We start from the raw sequence: 23,453 nt of genomic DNA, 5'->3' as shown, positions 1-23,453 counted from the left end.
GAATCAACAGGTTTTGTTTCTAAACAACTTTCTGAAACAGCATAACTTACAGTTTAGGAAACTGCTTTTGTCAAATATTTATTTGAATACCTGTTACTAACAGATGCTCTACAACAAGCACAGGTCTCAAGAGGTCTTAGGAAACACGTGAAAATAGAATAAGAATTTTCTCAATTCAGAAACCACAGTTTTCATTAAGCAATGGGGGAATCTTTTTCTAACACGACTTGTCACAGTCTCAATATTACCAGAGGAAATATAGTTAAGCCTATCTAGCTTACCAACTACTGTTCCCTATTTATTTATAGGATCCCATGCCACAACAATCAAATTAGCAATGCTACCATCTACTAAGAAGCTTTCAGACTTCAGGCACCAAAACCACTATTCAGTTGTGTAAAGAGAGGCAGACAGCAACATTTTGGACAACCAAAGTCATCTCAGACAGCTGTTTTTGAATAGGACGTTCCACTACCACCTCTGCAGCATGCACTGAACGCAGAGTCTCTGACAAATATAGTTTATCAATACTTTTTCTGCTTTAACAAATGCTCTGAACACATGAAAGCACTCTGAACCATGCAGAGGGCTGTCGTTACCAAACGTGTAATGATCACTTTCACAATACACTTCATATTTCACAGGAAATCTTTATCCCACTATCAGCTCTAACCTGCCTTATCCAAGACCTTGATCAGTGTGAAAACTTGAACTACAGGCAAAACTGAAGCACAGGTACAAGAATTTTAAGGGTTCTGTTGGTTAAATTCTGATTGAGTGAGAAATAGATGGCTCTCCATATGCTTCCTGCAGCTGGTAATGATGATGAAGTTTTCTGCCAGCTGCTATAATCAAGGAAACAGTAACTCAACTAGTTAAAATACCACAGTAAGAGAACGACTGTCTGCTAAAACATATTTAACTTCACGTAACTTCTCAGTAATTGAGAAAATAGATATCCATTGCAGATCTAATCCTCAAATTATCATTTTCTCACTTCCTGGATCAATGTGATGTAACATGCAGTCATTTTCTCATTAAGACTTAACTATACCATACTCAACTGAGTGATTGCTGTGTTTAAAACATAGTAAAGCATTTCTTTCCTGGTGCTCCTGCCTGTGATATACGCAGAGCATGTAATGGTTTGCTTTCAAAAGCCACCATGCTGTAGGTATCAGCCACCCTCAAATTGCTTCACACACCCAGCTGTTGTAGGAAACATGCAGACAAGGCCCTCACTGCCAGGGGTTAGTGGTGGCCTTGGCAGTGCTGGTGGAACAGTTGGACTTGACAATCTTAAAGGTCTTTTCCAACCTGGCTGATCCTATGATCCTATGAAACAGCTGCCAATATACTGCAGGTATCCCAGGTAAGCTGTTAAAACCTTTACCTTCAAACATTTAGACCTGATGGAAAACAGCTGTATATGTATATTCCAGCTCCCACAGCTGAAGGGAACTGATTGCCCAAGCCTGCTGACCAGATTAGCTACAACTGCTTTGGAATTGGCTAACACCAGACGGGTAACAGGTGACATGATTTACTGAGGGGGGAAAAGAAAATATAATTCCATTTTAAGAAAGAAAAACATTTCGCCTTGCAGGAACAGTGAAGCATTGGAAACAGTTTACAGAGGTGATAGAATCCGTTTAAAGAGGAGATTCTAAGTTCATCTTAGATGAACAAGTATCAGAGATAGCCTAGACCAGGATTTCTTAATTTACAGCTCACAGGCTCCACACGATTTACAAAGCAATTTAACCTGGTAGCACATCAAGCTACCAAAATACCTTAGGAATAACCAGCTCTAAACACTACCTTCTTTTCTCAACCCCATAACTGCCCTTCTCGTAAGTCACATAATTGTGTAGCTTTCAATGAAAAGTAGCAGAAAAGCAATATCCAGATCTTTTTAAAGATTGGTGTATTCTTACTTTGCATTTGTTACAGTAAAGCATGACAGTGTCCTGGGTTCAGCAGTAGTAGTCACTTTTCTCCTTCTTAGTAGCTGGTGCAGTGCTGTGTTTCTGACTTTCGGCCTGGGAACAGCGCTGATAACACCGATGATTTTAGTTGCTGCTCAGTAATGTTTAATCTGACCAAGGACTTTCTGAGCCTCATGCTCTGCCAGGGAGGAGGAGAAGCCAGAAGGAAGCAGAGACAGGACACTAGACCCAAACTGACCAAAGAGGTATTCCATACCACAGCACGTCATGCCCAGTATATAAACTGGGAACAGTTACCCGTAAGGGCTAGATCATTGCTCAGTCGGGCTGGGTATCTGTCAGTGGGTGGTGAGCGGTTGTATTCTCTTCCCTTGTTATTTCTCTTATCATTGTTATTATTGGTGGTAGCAGCAGTGGTTTGTGTTATACCTTAGTTACTGGACTGCTCTGAACTCAACCTGTGGGAGTTACATTCTTTCGATTCTCCTCTCCATCCCTCCGGGAGTGGGGGGGATGAAAGGGGGGGTGTGAGAGAGAGACTGCGTGGCTGACTGAGTTTAAAGCGCGACAGACAGGTACATGCTGGATCACACCACTTGTGAAAACAGGAATGCTCCCCAAGTTCTACAAGGCTTTCATGCAAGCATGAGTGTTTCTAGCAGTATGAACCAAGTTGGAGATATGACATAAAATGAAGATACTTTTAGGAATACCATTTCCATTCCTTGTATTCCATGAATGCAGAAGAGATGATGCCACATACGTTCAGGCATAGTTTCAAATCATGGCATTGCAAAATCCATTTCTGTGCATCTAAAAGTTACCTGTTAAAAGACCTGTTCAGTACTGACCACTGTGTTACAAGAAGATTTACAGAAGCTGGGATTGGCTGGCGAATGAATTAACTGAATTTACTAATAAATTAACTAAATACTAAGAAATTCAGTAAAAATGCTTGATTAATATTCAGTATTTTTAATAGCTCTATTCTCTATTAAATAACAACCCTAATAATGAAAAGCTTTCTTCCCTTCAATCTGAGCGAAATGGGACATGGTGTTTTAGTGCTGTTCTCAATAGACAGTCATTGCTACTCCACTGAACAGATGACTTACACTTCCAAAGTTAGAGAATGGCTATTAGTGGACAAACTGTTTAAAGACCTCTTGACACGGTAGGGAGCTGGAAGTAGATGATCTTGAGGTCCTTTCCAACCTAAACCAATTCTATTCTACAATTCTATGACATCAGTAACTAAGAATATGAGTATACACAGTATGAGTTTCAGAGTTGTTCAAGGACTTAAAATTACCTAGAATAGAATGCTATTTTATCTAGATATTTATATCCTTTCATGAAAGAAAGTATTTCTTCTTTCTTTCATTTTCTTACTTTACAGTGCAAGAAAAGCTTATTCTCAAGGCCACAGAAACAACCTACTTAACAAACATGTTTGCAGGTTATGGGAAATGTCAGCAAAAATGCTGGATGAGCGTCGTAAGCAGCAAGTAATGGGTGTTGGAAACAGGAAAATTGTTTGTGCTTTTTCATCTCCAAATTATTTTGGTAACAAAAAATGTGTTGTTGAAAACGAACAGCTAAGAAGGCAATAGTCACACCATCAAAGCAGCACATATCCTCTGGCTTATGGTATTACTATGGCCTTGGAAAAAGCCAACCCACAGCTGAAAGCAGATACCCACTGACTGCAATAAAATGCAGAAAGTATTGTTACTGGGGTTTTGGCTGAACTTACTTTAGGTGATGCTAATTTCGGAGTTTAGAAGGAGAGAACTTTGTGTACAAGGCACTTGTTTCCTTACCACTTTCCACAGAAAACAGTCTCCTACATAAAGATTCCACAGAAGAGATTTGTTGCTATTTTTTTAAACATTTCACAAGCAATGTCACTTCTCCTTGTACAAAGGACCCAAACAAGAATGATGTCCTCTCGGAGAAAGAGGACAGAAGAAACCTGCCTCCTCTTCCTCCTGTATAGAGTACGCAAGCACCAACACAATTCCTCTTGAAACTGCTTCAGGGACAACAGCATATATCAAAGCCACATCAAAGAGACAAAACACATCTGAGAGTTGTGTAGTACACATGATGCGTGCTGTGCCAAATTGTAGAAACACAATGACAAGGGTCACTTTCTGTGTGCAGTTCTGGTGTCTTCAACATTAGAAGGAAGTGGGGTTGCTGGAGCAAGTTCAGAGGAGGCCACAAAGATGGTCAGGGGCTGGAGCACCTCCTGTATGGAGCCAGGCTGAGAACATTGGGACTGTTCAGCCTGGAGAAGAGAAGCTGCGTGGAGACCTCAGAGCAGCTTCCAGTGTCTGAAGGGGGCTACAAGGATGCTGGAGAGGGGACTCTTCATCAGGGACTGCAGTGACAGGACAAGGGGTGATGGGTTCACACTGAACCAGGGGCAGTTCAGGTTAGATCTAAGGCAGAAGCTCTTCCTGTGAGGGTGCTGAGGCGCTGGCCCAGGGTGCCCAGAGAAGCTGTGGCTGCCCCATCCCTGGCAGTGTTCAAGGCCAGGTTGGACACAGGGGCTTGGAGCAAGCTGCTCTAGTGTGAGGTGTCCCTGCCCGTGGCAGAGGTTGGAACTGGATGAGCTTTAAGGTCCCTTCCAAACACAAACCGGTCTGGGATTTTATGATTTAGGTATGATTCAAAGAGATTACTGAGGTCAAGGGGGCAGGGGGGAGAGAGTTTGCATAAATCTCAATGTAATTCCACTGAACATAATTCGTCAAGCAGATTTCCACCACAGTATCGCCTCTCCAGCTCCTCTCAGTCTATTAAATTCTTTGCTTATAAAATTACCACAGGCCATGATGGTTTAGAACCATCTCCCTTCACATTGTACTCCACATCCTGCTACAACTAACTTCAGTGTGCATGTATTTCTAGGCTGGCTGCTGCTCCATAGTCATGTTGACACAGGCAGGAGAAATACATTTGCAACTGTTTGTACCTGTCTTCATCACAAAGTGCAGCACTCTGGTGTTCAGTTGGAGTCAGGCTGAAACACTGCCTTCCTCAGGGGTTAAAAAGAGAAGCCTTTCAGAAAGACACTAACACCAGGACACATCCCAGGCTATTGCTAATGGAGTGGCTGCAAAGGGTCACAGAGGAGAAGTCCTGCAGATCAGAGAACTGGAGGGCACTTGCACGACAGCCAAGGACAAAGCAAAACAAGAGAGACTTCTGGCAATGATGAAGCTATTTGCCAATATCACAGGGCACGGCTAGAATGCTCTCAGGTGGGAGGCACAGCACATCGGTCAATGCGGACACTGAGACTCACAGATTTTGGGGGGGTGGGGAGCCTCAACTGCTACTCCAGCTCTGAATGAACACAAGAGTCAGAGGGAACTCTAGGAAACGCTTTGAGACAGGTTCCACAGCACATGGAAAGGGGAGGGGGGAGCATTTCATAGCACTGCTCCCTACCGCAGGCCACGGCGTTTTGTACCAGCATTTTAACAAGTGTGTTTCATAGCATTTTACCAGGACACCTCAGGCTGCACAACTAACAGGCAGGAGAGTGTCTTTTAGGAGAACTTGATACAGCAGTGATTTGCGTTCACATTAGCATTCACAAAAGCAGAGAAGCAGCAGCATGGCAGGAGCAAGAGGCCAAGAACACTTACCCCCTCCTGCTCAAAGAATTTCTTGCAGAACTCTGTATTACCATGTTTGCCAAAGACACAAAATGCAATTTTAAGAACCGGTGTTTTATAATGGTGGTGATACGACAAGGCAGAACTGCCGTGCCATTTCCTCTAGACTAGAGATCTATGCTTTTTCTGTACCTCATGGGAACTAGCCTGGCAAATTATTTCGTTCTCTTTTAGTGCTCTTTTCTGACATCTAAAGAAACATCCTTTCAGTTCCTGAGCACAAAAACACCCAAGTAATAAAATCCTTCAAAATAGGTACCTACACTATTATTAACCCTGTTAATGCAAGCTACTGAGTCCTTCCCACCTTTATTCTTTCACATAAGAAGCCCATCCCAACCCTGCCACCCATCCCAATCCCAAGACTCCCCTAAGCAGCCACACATAAGCATATGCATGTAGACCGTATGAAGACACAAGAGGTACATTTTGTTTCAAATGCAGGTTGCAAGAGAAAAGATATTAAAAAACAAAATCCTCAGTCGCAACACTGGGAAGAGTCCATAAGGATGGTAGTTCAGTACAAGGTATATTTTTAATGTGCAATAGAGATTGTGAAGAATAACAACCATCTGCTACCAGTTCTTGTGGACCCTGTATTGAATGATGCAATGTTTTGCCATCCAGAACTTGGGATGAGATCTGCAAAGGGAAGCTGAGAGAGGAGGGAAGACATGAGACTGAAGATGGCCCCAAAGTCTGAGGACCAGACAGCTCAGCAAGGGAAAGTCCTTGAACCTGCCAAGAAGCAGTGAAAGGACTCAGTAAGTCCCCACCACAGCCACAGTGATCAGTCTGACTGCTTAAAAGTGCTGCCAGCCTTGCTGTGAGCCAGGACTCAGTGGAAAATAACAGCAAGAAGGAGGCCAAGAACAAAGAGACAGCTTGGCTTGAGACCATGCTCCAGGCAGAGGCTTCTCCAAGAGAAGCACGCTGCAGTGCCCCAGCACTAGAAGCAGCTGACCCCAGCCAGTTTCTGCTTCCTACAAGTCTGAGCCTCTGGCACTGCTCAAAGCATCTCTAGAGCCTCAAGCAGTGTTGGTACTCACTGTCCTAGATTCAGTGATGCAGGCAACCAATTCACAGTGGCAATGCCAAGACCAAATGTAAATTAATCCTTTCCTTTTCAAGCACCAGCATAATTCTGAGCTCTGTAACTGAATGTGAAACCCTGGACTATTTGTTTCCAACTTCATCATTTTGACTGCCATTGATTCGACTCAGATTTGCGCTTTTATCCCAAAGCTTTCACAAAAGTTGTAGTAATTCCATCAAGTAAAACTAAAACACAAACACTAACAACTTCAGTGTATTTGTGTAGGTGTATATACATATATATGTATTTGTACTTGTGAAAAAGTGCCACAACAAAGGTAAACCGAAGTGATAATAGAAAGAACACCAACAATAGCAATAATGATAATAGGAAACAACAAAAAAAGAAATAAAGGAGAACTCAGAAAACACAAGAAGTGGTGCCCAATGCAATTGCTCACCACCCACCAACCGATACCCAGCCCAACCCAAGCAGCGATCTGGGTTTTCCGTGTAACTCCCCCCAGTTTCTATCCTGGGCATGATGTGCTGTGTTATGGAATCCCCCTTTGGCTAGTTTGGGTCAGGTGTCCTGTCTCTGCTCCCTCCTGACTTCCCGTGCCCCTCCTCACTGGCAGAGCATGAGAGACTGAAAGGTCCTTGATCGGGCTAACCGCTACTGAGCAACAATTGAAACATCGCTGTGTTACCAGCATTGTTCTCAGACTAAAGCCAAAACACAGCACAGCACTAGGAATTAAAATAACTGAAACCAGGTCAAAGCCACAAGAATTCATTATGAAAAAGGCTGACAAGCTCCAGCAGCTCTGGAAGCCCACACTTCTCTTTCCTCATGCATAGAGATGCACTCGGGTTGCTGAGCCAAACTTAGCTCATCAGAGGAGCAGTTCTGGCTGAAATGACTTAAATTAGAATGTTCTTTAAACCAACAAACCAAGGATTCTTAAAGATGTAAACATTTAATTTTAAATTATACCTCTAGCTCTTACTTCAAATGTACCTAGAATTACAGTGTTGGAAGCAGACCTCAATGAACTATGCATAAATCATTGCTGACAAATACCTGTCTAATCCAGTCTAAACCTTCAGGAAACAAGCTCCGCCACTCTCTGGACAGAAGTCAGAACTCATTGAAAAATGGTAAAACAGTACAAGCACTGAACACATGTAAATGCTCATTGTACAAATAAAGGCAGGCAATTAAAATGGTGATCACAAAAAACAGCCCTCACACAGGGGAAATTGCCCTGACACAAAGATGCTTTACTAGTCAGTTGACTAAGCCTTGAATCCAAGCTGTACGTGCACATGTTCCCATAGTGTTTATTCATATTCTGCACACTGACTTTTCCCCTAAACTTTAATCTGTTCTTCAAAGTACTAGTAAGTCTTATTCAACCCAGTTATCTCCGCCTCAGCCGTGGGCAAAGACTGCTTGCTTGCTTTGTTCCCATTTAGCTCAGCATTCCCATCAGCCCTCAGAGAGGCTCATGGGGCAGCCCCCGGCGAATTGCTCAGGCTTTCCTCTTCCCTATGCCAGCATTTTAAAGGTCCCCTTGGATCTCAGCTGCAAGTCCAGGACAACTAAATCTCACCAGACCAGTGGAAGCTACAAAAATAAGTCACTGCTTCGTTGTCCTCAAGGCCCCTTGGCATTTTCTGGAGTGTATCTCCTCATAGCCACTCTCTCAGCTCTAGTTAGCTTTTAGTTTCAGTCCTGTTTAGTATAACCCTGAATTCTGGCAGCAAGTCACATTGCTGACCATAAGTACATGTGTTAAAAAGCATTAATTACTTACACACAACTCACTCCCATTCTTTAGTCACAAATAATATGTCTTTCACAACCAAATTAACACATCCTTCAACACCTTTATAATAAACCAAGTTAAAGCTCTGCACCCAAATACCTTCTGATTTTATAGCCAAATCATGTATCTATTGTGGATGCTTTGCTTAAGTAAAGTTGTCTTAAATGAGTTTGCACTTTGGCTAGGAAGATATGCAGCGGTATTTTTTCCTTATGCTTCTTCAAGTATTAGAGCAAGGAGGCAGTATCTGACCATGAGAGCAAAGCAGCTCCAGAGATGGCAGCAAGCTTTAACCTTGACTCTAACCATCAAGTAACTTCATGGTGATGAGGCCAAGCTTGGTGGTCAATCTTCTGATCAACATCAGCCACAGTCTTGACAAACACACAGTGATGGGACAGCTCTGCCATGACACCAGGAAGCCCATGTATTTGCCAGAGACCACATCAGCAGGGCCCATAAACAAGCACAGCTGTGGTAAACTGGAGACACCCCTACACCATTGCTCAGAAAGAGAAAAGTATCCCAAGGCTGAGCTTAAGGGAGGCTCATCAGGGCCTCATCAAGTGAGCCAGATGAGGCTCATCAGGGCCATTAACTATTAGTGCCTCAGGGCACCTGACGGGAGGTTCCATGAAATTTATAGGATTCTGCCTTGTTGAAGCTGTCTGCAGAAGCACATCATTCACCCTGAGGAACTACGGACAGTAAGGAATAAATCTCAATTTGCTATCGGAGCTCTGCTTCATCGTGGACGGTTAAAAAAAATCAGAGAATTAGTATTGGTGAAAATGGGGCAAATAAAGCTGCTTACATCTCAATCTGCCTAAGTCCTTTCTCCATGACAATTTAGCAGCTCTGCTAATACCTAGGGTGACATTCAGAATGCAGCCAACATTGTACTTACGGGAAAAAGGAGAAAAAAACCCTACAAGACATCTCAACAAAAGGAGAATCAAACTCCTCCCGAATCAGTGAGGTCCCTGCAAAGGTAATCGCTTTCCAGCAACCAGAAAACCACTAAAACTCAGAGAAAGTTCCTACTGGCAGATCTCTTTAATGAACACACCTCTTGCACGTATTCAGATGGCTCAGTTAGTGGGTACTATCTTCCATCTGAGACATTTCTCCGTTACTGTGGTTTATCTTGTAGTTGTTGGGCTTAGCTGCCAGCAGCATTCCTTTCCAAGTGGTATAAATAAATAAATAGGTAGATAAAATACAAATGTAACATGGCCACTATTCAATACACAGTGATTCCTGCCCTCTTTCTAGCACAGCACACGTATGTAACCGTGACCCAAGCAATCTCAGTGAGGCCAGAGAAAAAAGGTCACCTTCTTATGAAGAGTCCTGCATGCTTTCTGAACTCTGCTGTTGGAGCCTTTTGGAGAGGCTGCACATGGTGAGCTACCACAGCAAAGAAGAAAGGAGGAATAATTTCCAAACCTAGTCCAAAACTCCCTTAGCGCAAAAAAGCCTACCCCTAATCCCTGCCACAATTTGATTCCATTTGAGCATAATGTAGTCTGGCCTTTCAAATATCTTTTAAAACTCATTTTGTTCCTGTTTCCTACTTTTTAATCTCCGCAGGGGACAAATGTTTTGAGCATTAAGAGGGAGCAGTCTAACCCGTACAAGCCTCAGCACCGCTCAGCTTCTTAAACCTGTAGAGACTGGAGCAATGAACTCAGAGGAAGAGTTTCCATCACCATGTCTTGGAAAATGACACAGTGTGCAGACAGCTTCACAGCTCATCACTTTTAGACCACTTTATAAACAAGTGCTTGTAATTTAAGATCAGTTGTGATCTAATATATGATTTTCCAATGATGAAATAATCACTTAAAAGATACTTCTAATTCCCTGTTAGGAAACAAGTAATAAATCTAAACCATGTTTCCAACAGTTCTTTCTTCAGTGCTTTTTGGCTTATTGCTAAAGGCGGATTTTGATTAAGCTGCAAAATCTTGTTGTGTCTGAAGGTTACATGTCACAAATGGAAGCAAGATAATTTTGGTGGCATGTTTAAATCAGTTTGCTTTCTGCAAAAACATGTTTGATGAACATGTTGTGAAATTCTGCAGAGCCCTTTTTAATAGCCAGGATTTATTACCAGCACGCTTCTGACTGAAACCAGCATTGCTTTATTTTCGCATTTCACACAGATTATTGGCCAGTTGTATTTTAGCCTGGCCATGCACAAAGCAATCAAATTGCATGAAAAATTTAGTGCGATGTTGTCCTAGTTTTAACACAGCTGGAAGATATCACAAATGACTTAGGCATATTCTGGGAAGTGGTAAACAGAAGATAACCAGTAGTGCATGAACAAAGCCATTATTTCCCTGTTCCCCTACAATTTGATTTAAAAATTAAACTTTACTATATGACTCTTTTGTCAATGTTAGAATTAGAAGTGTCAAGACAATAGCTTTGGAGAAAACAAACAGTTTTCTCCAAAACCATGCTAGCACTATATTTTCTTGTCAGTTCAAAACAACTGTATACCTATATTCTCACTTCCAGATTGTATCTTCTGATGGCAGTCAACAGTGCTTGCTTACAAGAACAAAGGACCCACAAAGACCATGTCTATATATTTTAGAGCATTCCCTGCAAAACAATTATCCCGTTTATCACCCACACACATAGGGATGTTGGGCCTCTGCCATAAATGCATTCTTCAACAATGCAGACCTGTGATACAGCTTAAACAGCCTCATCTGTTGCAGGGATTAAAAGCACCCTGCAGCAGCAGTTACACAACATTTGGCTATGAAATGCTAGGTAACATCAAGAGAAAGCCTCTGAGATATTGAAAAATGGAGTTGCGCTGCCTAAGAGGCAGCTGGGTTTGAGATGCTTGCTACCTGCTGCCCAGCCTTGATTGCCCTTCAGAAAGGAGCTGTGACCAGATCCTCTTTCCATTCCATAAGGTAGGTTCTACTGGAATGCTTAACTTGCATATTAGAGGAGCGAAGATTGTCAGAGCTCTGGTTTCAAGTTTCCCTACAAATCCCAACGGGGAAAGATTCCCCTGGGATATTATCTAGGGTTCACAAACTTTGCAGGAGATCAAGAGTTCTATTCCAATGGACAGTTACTTTGTGGATCCAACTAGGTGTATATACCTCCTCACCCTTTAAAAAGACACCCTTACAAACTGGGCATCCCTTTTGCTGTTTGCCTCTTTGCTGCTGCCACCATCATAAAACATGAGGGTTGGCAACATGGAAGAAGACAGAAGCTTTGGTTCATTTGCCTTCATCACTTTCTCCTGTTTGAAGTAAGGGTTGCCGTGCCAGTGTGTAAGCATAACGGATTAGATCTTTTACAAGATACAATCTCACAGAGCAAGAATCTTAAAATTCAATTAGAGTTAAAGTTTAGTTTGCTTTCAGAACCACTCAAGTAGACATCAGTCCTAAAAAATACCTCTAAAAGCACTTGATGGAGAAACTGTACCATGTGTCTTGGTATCCTTATCAAAACCTCCAAAGCAGGGAGAAAGAAGACTTTGCTCCAAAGCTCAACACAGTAAAAGAGCACTTAAAACTACAAGTCTTTTGTTCTTTATGTAGCCACTGTGAATCCAAAATGTTTCTGTTTCCTAAGAATAACCCAGATTGACACTGATGCGATCAGAAAGAGACCAACCCATGAACCAAAAGAGAAAGCAGTGGTTTATACAACCACTGACATTTCCGCTTTGCTGAGTATTCTTCATCCTTATTCCTAAAGAATCAGCACTCTGTTTATCTATGTTTTATGAGGAATGGCTGAGGAAACTGGGAGACCTGATCGCTCCCTACAAGTGCCTGAGAGGAGGATGGAGCCAGGAGGGGCTGGGCTCTGCTCCCAAGGAACAAGGGATGGGACAAGAGGAACCGGCCTCAAGCTGCACCAGGGCAGGTTTAGATGGAGCTGAGGAACAATTCCTGCCCCAGAGGGTGCTCAGGCATTGGAACAGGCTGCCCAGGGCAGGGCTGCAGGCACCGTCCCTGCAAGGGTTCACACCCCGTGGAGACAAGGCCTCAGTGCCATGGGTTAGTGGTGGCCTTGGCAGTGCTGGGGTAAGGGTTGGACTGGATGAGCTTCAAGGGCTTCTCCAACCTGGTTGATTCTATGATTCTATGATCACTCCACACTCATACGCATTTATCATTGGACACAAAACACCCCTCACTTATTCTTGCTGTTCATGCAATTCTATCATCTCAAAAGACTCATACAAACAGGAAAACAAGGACTTTGTTATGAAGAAGACTTTCCCATCTGTATGAAGAAGCTGAAGAGCTTTATACCTAGTGACAAGATCTGCTAAGCCACGTTGAGCTCTGAGTTTAGAAAGTCCCCAGGTTGCAAAACCCACTTGTCACATACTGCAAGAGAATTATGGAAAGTTGACATGTTTCACTTGCAGAATAATACTCATGCAATAGTAAGGCAGGATGGGAAATGTTTCAGAGTTAGTCCAATAATTTTGTTGCAGAGCTTGGGAGCAGTGTTTAAGAGTAAAATGCCTGGAGACAGGAATGAGACATGAGATACAATTGAGATACCTGTCGAAATGAAATCACAGCTTTGTTCCTGGATGAGTGGTTTCAAGAACAAATGCATACAGTGTTCATAACCTGCCTGCAGACTGGTGGCTGACCTCCCTATGGGACTAATGTAGAGGAGGTAATGGCTACTGCTACTTATAAAAACGTGCTTTTGGTCTGGGTCAGATTTAGACAAATGCCACAAACACCACAATAAGGGAAGTCACACCACCTCTTGCAGCACTGAGGGCTTGGTAGAGGCCCTTGAGGAACATCATTACATTTTAAGCAAAGCTTTTGTCTCTCGTGAGCACAGGACTTAATAAACATACCATAAAGCACATACTGAGGATGTCCAGCTCAATGACTTCACAAGGCTTCCAGTGCAGCTAAGGCTTGACTCTGTAATATCATAGCAGACTGTAAGGGAACATAGAATCATGGAATTCCAGAATGGTTTGGGTTGGAAAGGACCTCAAGACCATCCAGGTCCAGCCCCCTGCCATGGGCAGGAACACCTCAAGCTAGACCATGTTGCCCAAGTCCTGTCCAGCCTGGCCTTGAACACTGCCAGGGATGCAGCAGCCACAGCTTCTCTGGGCACCCTGTGCCAGTGCCTCAGCACCCTCACAGTAACGTGTACCATTCAAGCACAGACAGAGTGAATGAGTGGGCTACAGATCTCTCTGTGCCCTTCCTCACCAGCTGAGCTCCAAAGGCATTCCCAGAATATGGCAGTGACTTTAACAGCCTGGCTCAAATCTTAACCTGTCAATTCAGAACTGACCGGGTCATTATTCAGCTATGAAGCAACAGAGAGTATGTCAAAAGTGTCAGTCGGTGCTGGAGCAGTCAGTCATATCACACTGTGACTTATTAACACTATCTGTGCAGCCAGAAACTGCCACAAGGCTTGCTAGCCAAGCCTCAGGCAGGTGCTGCTGGGTGTTTGCCCCATCCCCATGGACACTGGTTTGCTGAATATCCAAGTGTCACACACTAGCCTCTAGCAGGACATGGTTTTTTTGGGGGACAGCTGAATTATTTTCATATAAAAAACCTCACATTTCTCTAGCTGTTAGTAGTTTTGATTGGGAAAAACAGCCAACCCTTTTACTGGTTGCATCACTAAAGAATCACACTGTTGTTCCTGTGTTTTTCCTTGCTTCTTACTTTCCATTGTAATCAATTAAGTGTTACGGTATTAGCAGAGTGTCCTGGGTTCAGCAGTAGCACTCATTTTTCTCCTTCTTAGTAGCTGGTGCAGTGCTGTGGTTTTGACTTTGGCCTGGGAACAGCACTGATAACACTGATGGTTTTAGTTACTGCTCAGTAATGTTTACTGTGACCAAGGACTTTGTGAGTCTCATGCTCTGCCAGGGAGGAGGGGAAGTCAGGAGGAAGCAGAGACAGGACACCTGACCCAAACTAGCCAAAGAGGTATTCCATACCGCAGCACGTCATGCCCAGGGTGTAAAACTGGGGGCAGTTACCCGGAAGGGCGAGTGCACTGCTCGGTCGGGCTGGGTATCGGTTGGCGGGTGGTGAGCGGTTGTATTCTCTCCCCTTGTTATTTCTCTTATCATTATTATTATTGGTGGCAGCAGTAGTGATTTGTGTTATACCTTCGTTACTGGACTGCTCTTATCTCAACCCGTGGGAGTTACATTCTTTCGATTCTCCTCCCCATCCCTCTGGGAGCTGGGGGGGAAGTGGGGGAGTCAGAGAGAGACTGTGTGGTTCTGATTTACGGCTGGGCTTAAACCACAACACAGAGATTTAACATACCAGCTTTAGTCAACAGTACTTCTCATACATCAGCATCTGTGCTCAGAGAACTGTACATTAAATAGTGGGTTTAGGGAATTATCTGACCTCTCCCTCTCAAGCCTGCACCTCTTAATTACAACTTTTCTTGTTTTGGTATGAAATATTGGCAAGGTTAAACCTGGCCCCGGCATTTGTAGCTTTCCTCAGGAGACTCACTGAAACAGCCTATGGACTTTTACAAACCATGGCTGCAGACATGCTCGGATTAGCAACATGTTTTGTATTCATGAGGTTTATGGTTCTAGCTTGAAGCCAGGAAAATTGCTTTGATTTCTTTGTAAGGCTCTGAGCAGAAGGCAAATAAAATATATAATATATTATATAATACATAACTACCACACACAGTTCTTTAGGCTCCTGCTACATTTCTCCTGACAATTCCTTCTCCATCAATCCTCCTGTCCTGGAATATCTCCCTGACATTTGCTGCCATGGCAGCAGAGAACATCTTCTGGTTGACATCTTTTAAAATTGTTTCTACTAAAGAACATCTGTTTCTTCTCTTGTACCTAGAAGCAACTGGACTTCATTCCTGGGCCAGAGAGAAAGTAACAACATGAATAAACTGATAGGGAAAGTAAAAATCTGAGAACATTGGGGCTGTTCAGCCTGGAGAAGAGAAGCTGCGTGGAGACCTCAGAGCAGCTTCCAGTGTCTGAAGGGGGCCTACAAGGATGCTGGAGAGGGACTCTGCATCAGGGACTGTAGCGATAGGACAAGGGTGATGGGTTCACACTGAACCAGGGGCAGTTCAGGTTAGATCTAAGGCAGAAGCTCTTCCCTGTGAGGGTGCTGAGGCGCTGGCACAGGGTGCCCAGAGAAGCTGTGGCTGCCCCATCCCTGGCAGTGTTCAAGGCCAGGTTGGACACAGGGGCTTGGAGCAAGCTGCTCCAGTGGAAGATGTCCCTGCCCGTGGCAGGGGTTGGAGCTGGATGAGCTTCAGGTCCTTTCCAACCCAAACCAGTCTGGGATTCCATGTTTCTATGATTAATAAATGGTCATCATGTTCAACACCTTATTTTGAGACACAATGGGTAGGTTTATCTAATTGTCCAAATACTGAGCCCAGCTCTCATCTTAGTGATCAGGCTAGTAGGAGCTGACTGAATGCATTGTCATTGACAAGCAGCACATTCTTCACAGGCTCGAATCAATAGAGCTTCTTGGAGAGTGCATCACAAATCTGTTTCCACAAAACCAAAAAATGAGCCACAAATAGCTCAGCAATTAAAAGCACTCCAACAAGCCATGGAATACCTCCAAGCATCCATCCCATTCTGGAGCAATTAGAGAAGGGTCTGTAGCACTGCTGGCTTACTCCTGGAGTATGAGCATGACTCAAGTCTGTGGACACACTTCCAGTCCTACTTACCAGTGGATCTGGGCCAGTCCTCACAAGTGCAACCAGCCACTAGCATCCCCAGCATGCATCAATGCTGTTTGCCCCTTCTCCGAAAATTGGCTGACAAGCAAAGAAAAAAGCAAACTTCAGTCTCACTGGCTGGTCCTTTTGTCACTGCACCTTATGTCTGTGTCATACCCCTTCCTCACGTGCCCTCCTGCATCCCAGCCTTTGACCACGCACTCCTCTCCAGGTCTTTCATCAGGAAAACAGCAAAACGGCAGTTGGAGGTTTTGAGGATTTTCCTTCTAATACTAGGATTCAACTTCTCTCATGGCAGGGGAGTTAGAACTGGATGATCTTAAGGTCCTTTCCAACCCAAACCATTCTATGATTCTATGATCTCTTTTCCAGATAGTTCCATTTTGGCCGGGCAAAGGTTTTCAAACATAAAGTTTACTACAGGAGACTGTAACATTATTTTTTCTTGCTAAAAAAACTGTATAGCCAGTTTCATCTAGGGGAAGATTCATCTACTTTGATTAAGAATACTGAAATCCCCATCCTCCTCCTTCATTTTGTGCCTTCATTCCATATTCTAGTTCTAAATACCTGACCTGAATTTCAGTAGGATGCTAGCATGACTCTGGGGCTCCCTCAGGAACGAGGAGGTATTTCAACCCTGGCCCATCACTACTTCTGGAATACTAATATTTCTTGCTGTGTATATTCCTGTCCATTTAATAATTATATCTATTATTAACAGGTGCAGAATCCAGGATACAATACAGAGTACAGCTGGCACATTGGCACTTAAGAAAACATCATGTATTCTAGAGTCAAACTCACACCCTGCTGGAATTTTAACAGCTTTTCCTCCATGAAAAGACTTTAGTATCATTATGCTACTGTTCATTTTGTCCTTTCATGTCTTACGTCAGTAAAGTGATTGTGTTTTAATAAAAGAGAGTGCTTGTTTAAAAGACAGTAAAGGGAAGCTGTTTTCTTGATTTAGTTTGTGGTTTGGAAAGGCTTCAATAAACACAGTACACCAAGTGGTGAAGCAAAATAGATCTAGAAAAGAGGCCTTCTTTCCATAACACATGGAATCACATTTACAGATGCATGTCCACAGCACACAGCACTAACAATGGAAAAGGTGCGACAGTCTGTTCAGCATCATCTTCAAAACAATTCGTTTCCTTCAGAGTTTAAAATCTCAATAGACAATGCAGAAGAAAAGATTGTCTCCCGCTGCCAGCTGTTAGTATTTCATCCCATCCAGGCAACAAAGGAAGATTATTCTAAAGCTGTAACAATACATGGGTGAGAAGTGTGTTTGCATGGATGCAGAGTGCAAACTGAAGGTAAATGTAGCCACGCTCACTGACTGCTGCTGTTACTAGAGAAGGCAAGCTGCAAGATGCCTGGCTTCTCTCATCAGTTACAGGGAGTCTAGAAAGAGCCCTACAAAGGGCTACCACTCTGACAGCCCTATTACTAGATGTAGAGGAAGGACCTGAAGGGCTGCAAGCCAACACTGTCAGGTCCAAATTAATTTCTTTTAGTGTGATATGTGAGCCTGTCGAATGCTGATGGGAAGGAGATAATCCATCAGGGTTTCTTTCTTGAAGGAAAACTCCTTTCTGGACTACAGCTCCCTTGCAACTCAGTGAGCGAGAAAAACCAACACACGTAAGTCACTCCTCAGCAGAGCAAATGAACTCACAGCTCCTTATGCACTGGGTAGATTGCTCTCCGTACCTGAGCTAGCTAACCTGAAGCACATTCAGGCATCTCCATGCTGCACGGAAGTCAGTTCATTACTATAGCATTAGCATAACCAAAGGCTGAGAAATAGGAGGCTTTATAGGTGTCTGCCTTCAAATCCAGAAGGCTTGCCACATTCCCAATACCCTGTTGTACAGGCTTCTGTCCTTCATAGAACTGATTTGGGGGAGGATGAAAAAAAAAGCTATTTGTTGTCATAGAAACAGTAGGACTTTGTGCTACTGCGCAGGCTGATATATGAGGATAGTATTGTCTGGCCTTTTTCCAGGCAACCAGATTGAGGAAAGCTAAAAAGCTTTCAAAAAAGCCCCTGCAATTTTGCCAAACAATCTACAATTTCCACAAACACATTCAAATATTTACCAAATGTTGTGAATAAATCTGAAAAACCCTGGGGATGGGAAAGATCGTTGAAAAATGGTGTTCTTGTCAGATATTCTTGACCTCAAAGCACGAACAAGCAATGGACATCTTGTAAAGCTACAGGAAATGTCAAGAAATCTGCCATCAGTTCTGAAGAAGCAATTAAAACAACAGCAAATTGTCTTCAGTTCCCAGACTTCGCTGAGGCTAATAGTTAAAAAGCCTATAGTTAAGGTTAATACTGCAAAAGCAGATATCCCAAAGGTTTAACAGCTACTAAAGAAAGGAAGACAACTAACTGAGAGGAAGGTAAGGTGTTCAGGACTTTTCCCTTATGTTCTTTGCAACTGGAGAATAACAGTGTCAGTAAATTATTAAACAGAATGCACAGCAGTGATCACACTTCATGACACTCCAGGTAAACTGTGATCCCTTCATATCTCCAGAGGAAACCAAGTTTACGCCCCAGTTAGAATTCATAGGCCACAGAGATACATAGGGCAATAGGAAGTGATTTAGGTAGTCACATTTACTTTGGACAAAAGTAGTTTTCCCTTACCAGATCATCATTCCTACTTTTTTTTTATCTCCTTGTAACTTTTCCTAATGTATCTTCATCTTCTATTTGCAGAGCAGCATTTTGTGGTTATGACAGAATGGCAAGATCATTCTGAAGGTGTTATTAGTCATAGAAGACTAGGATAGATTATGCGAAAGTTTAGCTGTATGCTGGGCACATACTTCTCATTCTTATCTCAACAGTCTGATTTTCTCTCCGTCTGTTCCAAACACTTCAAAACCCTGTCCCATTTAGCATAAAAATCACCACTGCCTTGCTGGAAGCCAGGCAAAATGACCCAAGTGGCTTTACATGTCCTGCGTGGGTTAAAACAAAACTGCCCTGTGACTTGCAAAGAGCCTGTCGCTGTTGTGCAGGCACACCATCATCTGCCAGCTAGGAATTAACTTCTAACACTTCTATTGCCCCATGAAAATATCCTTGTTTTCTTTCTGAAGGAATCTGTTTCTATTCAGAACACATCTTACTCTTCTCGTATCTCCACAGAAACAGTCAGAATGCCTTAGGAATTGCAAACACGCAGCTATTCAGCTTCCACCTCTCTCAGGCTATGAAGCTGGACAGATGTGATATGAAACTCGTTTATGTCTACAAGGTGGAGCCGTCTCGAGAAGAGACCCAGAGTACCTCCCCAGCCTGTGAATCTGGTCTCCCTTCTGGATGTTGGGCATCAGGGAGTTAGAAGTGGTTGTGCTGCCCCGAGTCTCGTAGCCTCCTTCAGACAGGGTTAAAATCCATTACACCCAGTGCTGAGTCCATCCTGGTAGCATCTCTGATCGATTTTCAACAGCACATAGGTAATACTAAAGTCCAAATGTTCCTTTGTCTATCTTTTCCTAATCTGATATGCAGGACCCCTCACCTTTCTCTTGACTTTGTCAGCTTCCCAGCCCTGTCGCCCTAAAGAAATCCTTCTCCCCTTTGCAGTGCTTTGTGATGGGAGTTATTCATCTCTCCCATATTCTTTCCCCAGAGTTTTGCAAGAGTATTGGCAGTGTTTGTAGGGACTTCCCTATTTTGGGATGTATCTTGCTGGATCCACCCGGCCTCTCTCCTATCCCAAAGTAGTCTAGTCCTGAGTATTTGAACTGAACCAGGGGCAGTTCAGGTTAGATCTAAGGCAGAAGCTCTTCCCTGTGAGGGTGGTGAAGCACTGGCACAGGGTGCCCAGGGAAGTGGTGAATGCTCCGTCCCTCGAAGTGTCCAAGGCCAGGTTGGACAGAGCCTTTTGCATACCTCAGCCAGTGCCATGACATGGGCTAGTGTGAGGTGTCCCTGCCATGTGCAATCTTTCATCCACCAAGTCCTTCTCCTTAGGGCTAATCTCAATCCCTCCATCTCCCAGCCTGTATTGATACCAAGGTTTGCCCTGACCCATGTGCAGGACCCTGCATTTGGCCCTGTTGAACCTCATGAGGTTCGCATGGGCTCCCTCTCAAGCCTTTCCAAGTCCCTTTGGATGGCAGATGGCATTCACAACCTCCCTGGGCAACCCATTCCAGTGCCTCACCTGTCCCTCAGGCATGGCAACTGCACCACTCAGCTTCGTATCATCTGCAAACTTGCTGACAGTGTACTCAGCCTCACTGTCTATGTCATTGATGAAGATACTAAAAAGTGCTGGTCCCAGTATGGACCCTGAGGGATGTCACTTGTCATAGAATCACAGACTAGTTTGGGTTGGAAAGGACCTTAAGATCATCCAGTTCCAAGCCCCCTGCCATGGGCAGGGACACCTCACACTAAACCATGGCACCCAAGGCCTCATCCAACCTGGCCTTGAACACTGCCAGGGATGGAGCATTCACAACTTCCCCGGGCAACCCATTCCAGTGCCTCAGCACCCTTACAGTAAAGAATTTCTTCCTTAGATCCAATCTAAACTTCCCCTGTTTAAGTTTTAACCCATTACCCCTTGTCCTGTCACTACAGTCCCTGATGAAGAGTCCATCCCCAGCATCCTTGTAGCCCCCTTCAGACACTGGAAGGCTGCTATGAGGTCTCCACGCAGCTTCTCTTCTCCAGGCTCAACAGCCCCAACTTTCTCAGCCTGTCTCCATACAGGAGGTGCTCCAGTCCCTGATCATCCTCGTGGCCTCCTCTGGACTTGTTCTAACAGTTCCGTGTCCTTTTTATGTTGAGGACACCAGAACTGCACACAATGCTCCAAGGGAGGTCTCACGAGAGCAGAATAGAGGGGCAGGATCACCTCCTTCGACCTGCTGGTCACGCTTCTCTTGATGCAGCCCAGGATACGGTTGCTTTCTGGGCTGCGAGCGCACACTGCAGCCGGCTCATGTTCATTTTCTCATCGACCAACACCCCCAAGTCCTTCTCTGCAGAGCTGCTCTGAATCTCTTCTCTGCCCAACCTGTAGCTGTGCCTGGGATTGCTCTGACCCAGGTGTAGGACCTTGCACTTGGCATGGTTAAACTCCATCAGGTTGGCATCAGCCCACCTCACAAGCGTGTCGAGGTCCCTCTGGATGGCATCCCTTCCCTCCAGCGTTATCAACCGAACCACACAGCTTGGTGTCATCGGCAAACTTGCTGAGGGCGCACTCAATCCCACTGGTGTCCATCTGGACATCGCGCCATAGACCATTACCTCCCACTCTCCCAGAAGCCACAGATTCTATGTCAGACCTGTTTTGTTATATGATCAGTCTGGTGAGATATTGAAAAGGCACGTCAGATAAATTGCTTATAATTAAACCAACTGAAATTCTCAGATCCAGAGATTCCTCAGATTTTGCTTCAGGAAAGGAGCAATGGGTGTCCAAGGGAGAAGCATCTGCTGTGCCTGGATCACGCAATGAGTGCTGCAGTAACAGCCGGAACAAAACTTGTGGATAACCAGAATCTGCAGCTAAGGAAAAATAAAGAGTAGACCTTGAACAACAGAGAACACTGACAGAAGATGCAATTTCATCATTTAATAATATGTATCATTTATGTAATGCTAGAAGATTACAGTACTAACCAAAGAGGGAAAAACTGGAAGGAAAACAGCTGATGTCATGAGAATGAGGTTAAATATATCAAGAGAGTAAGGTTAAAGAAAGGATGTTGCTAAAGCACCAACTAAAAAGCTGATGTTGCAAATTTGGCTCTTGTTTGTCCTTGCTTTTATATGAAAAGCCTGTTTTGATTGGGTTTTTTTCCTTCTTTTTACAGAGCCATAATTTATTGCTGCAATATAGGAAACTTGATGCTCATGTTTTTACAGTGGAATTTTCCTTTACAATTCCTAGATGTCGGGAAAGGCGTTATTTACCTGCCCTCTGCTGGAAACACACAGCAAAAATACAGCACTGCCAGCACTGCCTTACCTCCCAGCTCAAAACTGGTTCCCTCACCACGTACAGAAGACCACCTTCCTCCTGGATTCAGCAGTTACACTCGGGTTGGGCTTTTTTTAATGTACCTAATCAAAATCATCTTATTTGTCCAGCATTGACTTCATTCTACTATGTAAATGCTGAGGTCCAATCTAATCCCACTGAAACTGGAGTAAATAAAGAGAAGCTCTGCGGAAATCAAGGGAATTACACTATTACAAAGCTGTCTAAATGAAAGCCGAATTCTACTGTTAGAAACGTACCTGGCAAAATACGGACTCAGATATTCTCAGATAGAGGCGCTTTACACATACTATGTCCATGCCTGTGGAAATACAGGACTGATCCAAGTGGATGAAATCCTAACTCACCTGAAATTAAAAAGAAAATAAAATCGGCAGAAATCTGGTAATTACACATCAGAATTGTTTCAAAACCTTTCTGTAGACATTGCGTGTGTCTGAGCCCTTCCAGCTTGCTCACAAGAGCTTGCCACCTACACGCCTCAGGGCATTAGGAGTTAATGACTGATTTCAAGGTTAAGTGGAGATCACAAGAAGAGGGAGAGCTCCACAAAACCACATTCAGAAAGGAGCTGATGCTGCTAATCCAAACCAGAGGGAGGCCTGTACTACACCAGCTGCCCCTAGGACAGCGAGGAAGGAAAGCACATGACAAAACCACTAAACACAACCAGCTCCATTGCCACATTAACCATTCTTCTGAAGTCATTCCTCCCCATAATCAATATCATCATAGAATTCCAGGCTGGGTTGGAAAGGACCTTAAAGCTCATCCATTTTCAACCCCCTGCCACGGGCAGGGACCCCTTCCACTAGAGCAGGTTGCTCCAAGCCCCTGTGTCCAACCTGGCCTTGAACACTGCCAGGGATGGGGCAGCCACAGCTTCTCTGGGCACCCTGTGCCAGCGCCTCAGCACCCTCACAGGGAAGAGCTTCTGCCTTAGATCTAACCTGAACTGCCCCTGGTTCAGTGTGAACCCATCACCCCTTGTCCTGTCGCTACAGTCCCTGGTGAAGAGTCCCTCTCCAGCATCCTTGTAGCCCCAATTATGATAATATACACCATCTGGGATTCCACGATTCTGGAGTGCACGAATACTGCCAGAGCCGTAATGAAGCACTTTTTGTG

The 23,453-nt window shown here is 44.0% G+C and overlaps 1 protein-coding gene across 1 annotated transcript in view; it reads right to left on the bottom strand.

Annotated features, from left to right (window-relative positions):
- Nucleotides 1-1,500: 1,500 nt before the first annotated feature.
- The window catches only part of LOC308223726 (putative oxidoreductase ZK1290.5), a 91,861-nt gene continuing 69,908 nt past the window's right edge, over nucleotides 1,501-23,453 (bottom strand). Inside the window, exon 8 of the mRNA XM_080623149.1 lies at nucleotides 1,501-1,512. The gene's annotated coding sequence lies outside the window, so the exon portion shown is untranslated. The remainder of the gene's footprint in view (nucleotides 1,513-23,453) is intronic.

This window comes from Psittacula echo (genome assembly GCF_963264785.1).
Source record: "Psittacula echo genome assembly, chromosome: 7".
Taxonomy (NCBI): Eukaryota; Metazoa; Chordata; class Aves; order Psittaciformes; family Psittacidae; genus Psittacula; species Psittacula echo.
The sequence above is the reverse complement of the archived record's forward strand: the minus strand, read 5'-3'. Positions and strand labels throughout refer to the sequence as shown.